We start from the raw sequence: 7,569 nt of genomic DNA, 5'->3' as shown, positions 1-7,569 counted from the left end.
TTAATTTAGATTACATTTAATAATAATATAGAAAGTGAAACATATTTTCAAGCAGTTTCACTATTTATGGTATATTCCCCAACTAAAAACAAAGCATTAGAGTTCTAAATAAATATTAATAATGGCATAGATTTTGAATTTAAGGGTGGAATTGGGATGGGTAGGAAGTGTAGCTATATATCGTAAGATAATATTGCAGGTATATTAAAATTTTCAGTATAAGTTTGGTTGGACCATTTCACTACACCTTAGAGTACTAGACGAAGAAGTCAACAAACTACAACTGAAGAGCTAACCTGACTATGACATATTACTATTTAAATGAAGTTTTACTGAAATACAATCATGCTCATCTGTTTACATATTGACTATGGATACTTCTCACTCTAATGATGAGAAACCATGTGGCTGGCAAAGTCAAACATCCTATCTAGACTTTTACTGGAAAAGCTTGCTAGCAGTTTTTGGGTTTTTTTTTGGGGGGGGGGGGGGGAGGGGGAATAACTTTTTTGGGTGTTTTATTATTTTGTACATTTGTTAATACATGCATAGAATGAGGCAGGAGGCAAGACTCTTGAATTTTTTTAAAAACTGCAATTTTAAATGCATTTAATTTTTGTTGTAAATATTGTCTCACTATTACACCAAAACCTTTCAGAATATGCATTTTTACCCTGCTACCCTGTCACCAATGTATCTGATTATAAAATCTGTATATATCCTAGAATATATTGACATTTTTGCACCATATAACTGGTGAATGATTACTTGTTTAAGAGGAAGTTTAAGTTTACACATCTGCATTTGAAATCTCTGACACTCTAATATACATAGTTTTAGTCACTTAACTAGGGCAAAGTTGGTGTTTGCTTTACAATATATAGGGAGCTCAAATCAGACAGGAATTCTTATGTGATCTCTGAGTAAGCAATAATGAAAATTTCACAATTATTTTTCTCTTCTTTATAAAAAAAAATTGCCACAACACTGCTCACTTACGCAGCACATATACTAAAATTGGAACAGTACAGAGAAGATTAGCATGGCCTCTGCACAAGGGTGACATGCAACTTGTGAAATGTTTCATATTTCTTTTTAATTGGCTTGATAACAGAAACTTTCTAAACATAAATAAATCAAATAAGGGCAGTCTCTGCAGGACCAAATCAGAAATGCACTTTTCCTACATTTTACTCTTTGGAATTGCCCCAGGATTTAGATAGTGCCTATGACTGAAGCAATTGTGTATCAAGGGTGCATACTTTGACAATATTATAAAACATTACCTAGAGTTAATTTATAACACACTTGCACTTTATAAGAAAAAGAGAAATCCAAAATTAATGTCAATATTGATACTAAGGTACAAAAAGTAATCATTAAAAGAATTTAGATTTATATTTGCTAAAATATAAGTCTACATTTATAATGACAAAAATCATGAAAAAAATTACAATGCAGCTTTTACAATCTAAAAACAATATTGAGAATAAGAACCTCAGGAATTTTGCAATGGAGTTTCAAGTAAAGTGTTGTTTTTCAACTGCCGCAATATATTCAAGAAAAAACTAATTGAAAATGATAAACCAACATGATTTCATCTAAGTACATGTTCTTATTCATTTTGTGTACTCTGGAAATGAATGATCTTAGCACTAAATAAACTGTAATGATTTCTTCCTACCTGCTTTATCTGAATTACTGGTAATGGAATTTGCCCAAGTTGACCTGTAATTAGAGCTAATTATTACAGCCAGCTTACAATAGCATACATAAAAATCATATTTCCCATTGAAAGCAAAGGAAAAGACTGAGAAAATCCTGTGTTCCATACTCATAACAATACCTACCATGAAAATGACACCAAGAGATTCCATGGAGATAATACATCTTTAATAAGATAATATAGATATTTTCTTTCCATATAAGTGGTATGACATATTTTCCATGATTCTTTTTGACATATCACGACTAAATCTAAATGATCAGTGAGGTGGAAATATAACAGCAATTGATGGTTGTATAATTCTCTTATTTTAAGATTTTGTTTGTTGTTTGTTTTAGAAAGAGACATATAGCTCAAGTGAGGTATGGAGCAAAGGGATAAGGAGAGTAAGAGAGAATCTCCAGCAGACTCTTTGCTAAATGCGGAGCCTGATGCAGGCCTGGATCTTCTGATCCTGAAATCATGACCTGAGCTGAAACCAAGAGTAGGAGGCTTAACTGAGGAAAACATCCAGGCATCCCATGGTTGTATAATTATTATCTTCAGGTAGTCACTTTGAGGTTAACCTGAGATTGCCACATAGCTATAATTTGCAGCTAAATGAAGAGGAGTAAGCCATCCCTAGGTTTCCTTAATTTTTCTTTTATTATAAAAAATCCACTCAGATTTAATTAAAAGGAGGAAGAAGAATAAAAAACTCATTATTACTACTATAATATTTATTGTATTAGTAGATTACCTTATCAATAATTTAAACCAAACTGTATATATAAATTCTACTTCCATTTATGAAGTTTATCAAATGACTTACAATTGTGATTGTATACAGTCTCCTATCAGTCACTATTTTGGGATGTTGTAAAAAGAATTCTTAAGATGTTTAATTATTTGGTTTTCAGTACTTAGTATGTATGAATTATTTCAAAAAGAACATGTTTTTATGCCAAAATATAAATTTAAAATGGGCAAATAAAAAAGCCTACAAAATATGGGAATTAACAGAAGGCAAACAGTAAAGCAGATGCAAATAAGAAAAAAATTCATTAAAAATACATCCCCAGGTAATTATTCTTTAACAATCAAATAAAATCTTATAATAGATGGATATATGTTTAATGACTAAGTTTTTTGTGAAAGAGAAATGTGTATGGATAATATAATACATAATTTTATTTTTTATAATTATGATATTTTAAATTCAAACTAGAAGTTTGTAACTTAACTAATGTTATTCACAAGAAAAATACTTACAATATTTAATAAGACTGTTGTGATATACAACTCACAGGAAAAAATCCTGAATGCATTGTGAAAGTATCCAATCTACTATAACTACTATTTATGCATAGTATAACACGAATGACATTTTATGAAATAAATGTACCAAATTCTCATAGAGTAAAAATACCAAATCCAAAACATGAAACAATAACTAACTCCTCAAATGCCTCTCTCTTAATACTATCAAAACTAAGTCAACTTCCTAACAAACTCAATCTCCTAATTTGTGATAATATAAATAATGTAACTCTTTTAAACTTTATAAATAATATTATAGAACACATATACTCTTTTGTGCCTGGCATCTTTACCTTGTTATTTGTTTGTAAAACTCATCTATGTTTTTGTGTTTGGCTAGTTGATTCATTTTTTGCTTCTGTATAGTATTCTATTTTATTAATATACCAATAGTGCTTCTATGTATATTCTTATTCATATGTTTTTGTGAACATAGATGCACATAATTCTTGAATATATATCTGAATTTAGAATTGATGGGTCAAAGTTATACATCTGTTCAACTGCGGTAGAAAACTGTCAGTTTTCAAAAATGATTCACAGAATTTATAGATCATCCAGTAGTTATGACTGTGAAATTGTCTTTACAGCCTTATAAAACATGTTATGTTGAATTTTATTTTTTGTTTTTCCATGTAATCATTCTCTAGTGTAAGTGTTATCACATTATGGTTTTCATTTAAAAGCCTTTGAAGACAAATGAATTTGAGGAACTTTTCATATGTTTAGTGGCAATTTAGATATCCTTTTCTGTGAAATGCCTATTCAAATTTTAGTCTGTTTTCCTATTGATTTCTATTATTTATAGATTCTAGATAAAATCCTTTATATTAAAAATTAATGTATTTCAAATACATTCTCTCACTCTATGTCTCGACTTTCCTCTAAAAGATTTTATTTATTTATTCATAAAAGACACACAGAGAGAGGCAGAGATACAGGCAGAGGGAGAGGCAGGCTCCATGCAGGGAGCCTGATGTGGGACTCAATCCCAGGATCATGCCCTAAACCAAAGGCAGACGACGCTCAACCACTGAACACCCAGGCATCCCAATGGTGTTTATTGTTAAATAGAAGTTAATTATTTCTGGAGGCATGTGGGTGCCCTAGTCAGTTAAGTGTCTGACTCTTGGTTTTGACTCAGGTCATGATATATCCCTGTGGTGGGATCGAGCCCCATGTTGGGCTCCGTGCTCAGTACAGACTCTGCTTCAGATTGTTTCTCCCTCTTCCTCTGCCCCTCCCCACTCTTTCTCTTTCTCCCTCGAATAAATAAATAAATAAAATCTTGGGGCACCTGGATGGCTCAGTCAGTTAAGCATTTGCTGTCTACTGTGGTCATGATCCCAGGGTCCTGGCTTTGAACCCCTATCTGGCCCACTGCTCAGCAGGGAGTCTGCTTCCCTCTCTCTCTCTCTCTGCCCTCCCCCCCACTCATGCTTTCACTCACTCTGCTCTTTCTCTCAAATAAGTAAAAAAAAAACTTTTAAAAAGAACCAATTTCTTTAAAAAATTAAAAACTAAAATCTTTTTAAAAATAAGTTATTTCTTAAAAAGAAAAATATGATTCAGTTTAGTGTATTTTGCGTCCTATATAAAAAATTCCAGCCAACTCTGAATTACAAAAATATTTATATTTCTTTTAATAATTTCTTTGTTGAATTGTTTTTGTTTTTCTTCCATACGAGAGCATAAAGCATTTTGCATCTTTGCTTATGTCTAATTTATGAACACACAGGTAAATGTACAACTTGAAGTGTTTTGACATGTAAATGTACATATATATCTACATCACTGTGAATCTAGCACTAAAACTAAGATAGAGAATATGCTCATAGTCCCCTCAATTGTTCTCATATCCATTTGTAATCCATCACTCTGTACCAACTCTTTTTCATACCCAGGCAACCTTTACTCTATTTTATGTCATAATAGGTTAAATTGTATTTTTGAGAAGCATATGCATAGAATCATACAGTATGTGCTCTTTGTTGATAAAGTTCTTTCAGTCAACATATTATTTTGATAATTGTACATGTTGTGTTAACAAAACAGACATGTTTTGCTTTTAATAGCTAAGCATTATTGCATTGCATGGTTTTGCCACAATTTATTCAATCACCTGTTGATGGACATTTGACTTATATCCAATTTTGGCTATTATTAATAAGGTTGGTTTGAACTTTAAAAAAAAGATTTTATTTATTATTTATTTATTTATTTATTTATTTATTTATTTATTTAGATTAAAGGAAGGAGCAGAGGGAGAGGGACAAGGAGATCCATCCTGAACATGGAACCTGACATGGGGCTTTATCTCATGACCCTGAGATCATGACATTAGCCAAAATCAAAGAGTCAGAAGCTTAACCTACTGAGCCATCCAGGCCCCCCTTATATGAACTTTTATATTCAAATCTTTGTGCAGACTTATGCTTTTATTTCTTATGGATAAATGCTTGGAAAAATAATGGCTGGGCCATATCGCAGAAGTTTATTTGAGTTTTAAAAGAAACTTTCAAAATGTTTCCAAATTGTTTTTAAATTTTCATCAGAGTGTATAAGATATTGAATTACTATACGTCCTTACAAACACTTGGCATTATCAGTCTTTATAATTTTAGTCATTCTAGAGAGATTGTAATGTTTGTTTGTTTGTTTGTTTTACTGTGGTTTTAAGTTTCATTTCCTTTAGCAACTAATAACATTTAATATCTTTTCATGTGCTTGTCATCTTCTTTAGTGTTGTGCCTTTTCAAGTGTCTCACCCATGTTTAAAATATAGTTGTTTATCTTCTTACTGACTTATAAGTGTTCTTCAAAAATTCAAGATCTGTCCTGTTCTATTATGTAATCACTATCTACATAAGAGCTACTTAAATTTAAACTAATTGAAATTAAATGCAATTTAAAATTTAGTTGCTTCAATTGCACTGACCACACTTCATGTGCTTACTAGCCACATGTGATTATGAATATCATTTTGGAAAGCACAATCATAAAAAACTGTGATAAATACAGGAAATTGTTTTGAAAAACACTATTCTGATTAAAGGCCCCTCTATTGGATATATGTTTTATAAATATCTTTCTCTAGACTATGAATACTCTTTTCATTATTGTAATTGCCTTGAAGAGCCAAGAGGTTTTTTGTTTAAGCTTAACCTACTGATTTTTTCTTTTACAATTTCTGAAATCCTTAACAAATTCATCACTTAGATTTTATCCTACATTAAAAAAAATTACCATTTTAATGATTACATTTTAAGCTATGACCCATTTCATGTTAATTTTTATATGAAATGAGGTAAATGGTCAGGATTTTTTTTAATATGGCTACCCAGTTGTACTAGTGCTAGCTGCTAAAAAATATATCATTCCGGGTTGAATTGTGTTAGCACCTTTGTCAAAATCAATTTCCCATATATTTCTGAACCTATTTCAAGATTTTCTCTAATTTGTTACATTGACCTATATGACTACATTTACACCAATATTTCATGATATTAATTACTGTAGTTTATATTATCTCTTGAAATCAGAAAAGGTATGATTTGCAACTTTGGTCTTGTCTTTCAAATCATTCTGGCTATTCTAGGTCCTTTATATTCCGATGTTAATTTTAGAATTACCTTGACAATTTCCACAAAAGAGGGGAGTTGTTAGTTAGCACTTTGATTGACTCTACATTCCCAGGAATAACCGATATTTTAACAATGTTATGTATTTTTATATGTGAATAGGATATATCATCCCATTTACTTAGATCTTAAATTTGTTGCTGCCAAGGTTATAGTTTTTATTATACAGGTCTTGCTCATCTTCCACAAAATATTTCCCTAAGAGTTTCATATTTTAGACACTATTAAAAATGATAGTATGTTGTATTTAAAATTTTTGATATCACATGGAAATATATTTAATAGTTTTATTGACTTTTCACTTTATAAAATTATCCAATTTACCAGTTCTTTCTTTCATGAACTGTGCCTTTGCTGTTGTATCTAAAAAGTTACTGTCATACCAGAGGTCATTTACGTTTTCTCCTATGTTATCTATTAAAAATTGTATAGTTTTGTATTTTATATTCAAGCTGTGACATATTTTGAGCTAATTGTTGTGAAGAGTTCAAGGTCTGTGTTTAGATTCATCTTTTTGCATATGAAAACCCACTTATTCAAATATCATTTGCTGAAAAAATATATTTGTTCCATTGTATTGCCTTTTCTCCCTTCTCAAAAATTTCTTGACTATTTTATGTATGTTTATTTCTGGGCTCTCTATTCTTTCCACTGACATATTTCCTTATTCTTTCACTGATACCATCTTATCTAGATTATTACAGCTTTGTAACAAGTCTTAAATTTTGTTGGTATCAGTCTTTCAAACTTCTTCAATATTGTGTTGGCTACTATGCATCTTTTGCCTTTCCATATGAACTTTATAATTAGTTTGTTGATATTCACAAAATAATTTCTGATTTTTAACTAGTATTTCACTTAATCTATAGATCAAATAGAGAAGGACTGGCATCTTGTCAATAG

At 30.7% G+C, this 7,569-nt stretch overlaps 1 non-coding gene across 1 annotated transcript; it reads left to right on the top strand.

Moving 5' to 3' along the window:
- Nucleotides 1-987: 987 nt before the first annotated feature.
- On the top strand, nucleotides 988-1,093 carry LOC140615671 (U6 spliceosomal RNA). The gene has a single exon (XR_012016154.1). It is a non-coding gene; the product is annotated as a U6 spliceosomal RNA (small nuclear RNA).
- The last annotated feature ends 6,476 nt before the right edge of the window (nucleotides 1,094-7,569 follow it).

The sequence above is a fragment of the Canis lupus genome, chromosome 23, assembly GCF_048164855.1.
Source record: "Canis lupus baileyi chromosome 23, mCanLup2.hap1, whole genome shotgun sequence".
NCBI lineage: Eukaryota > Metazoa > Chordata > Mammalia > Carnivora > Canidae > Canis > Canis lupus.
Note: the sequence above shows the minus strand (reverse complement) of the source record. Positions and strands in the feature narration are given on the sequence as shown.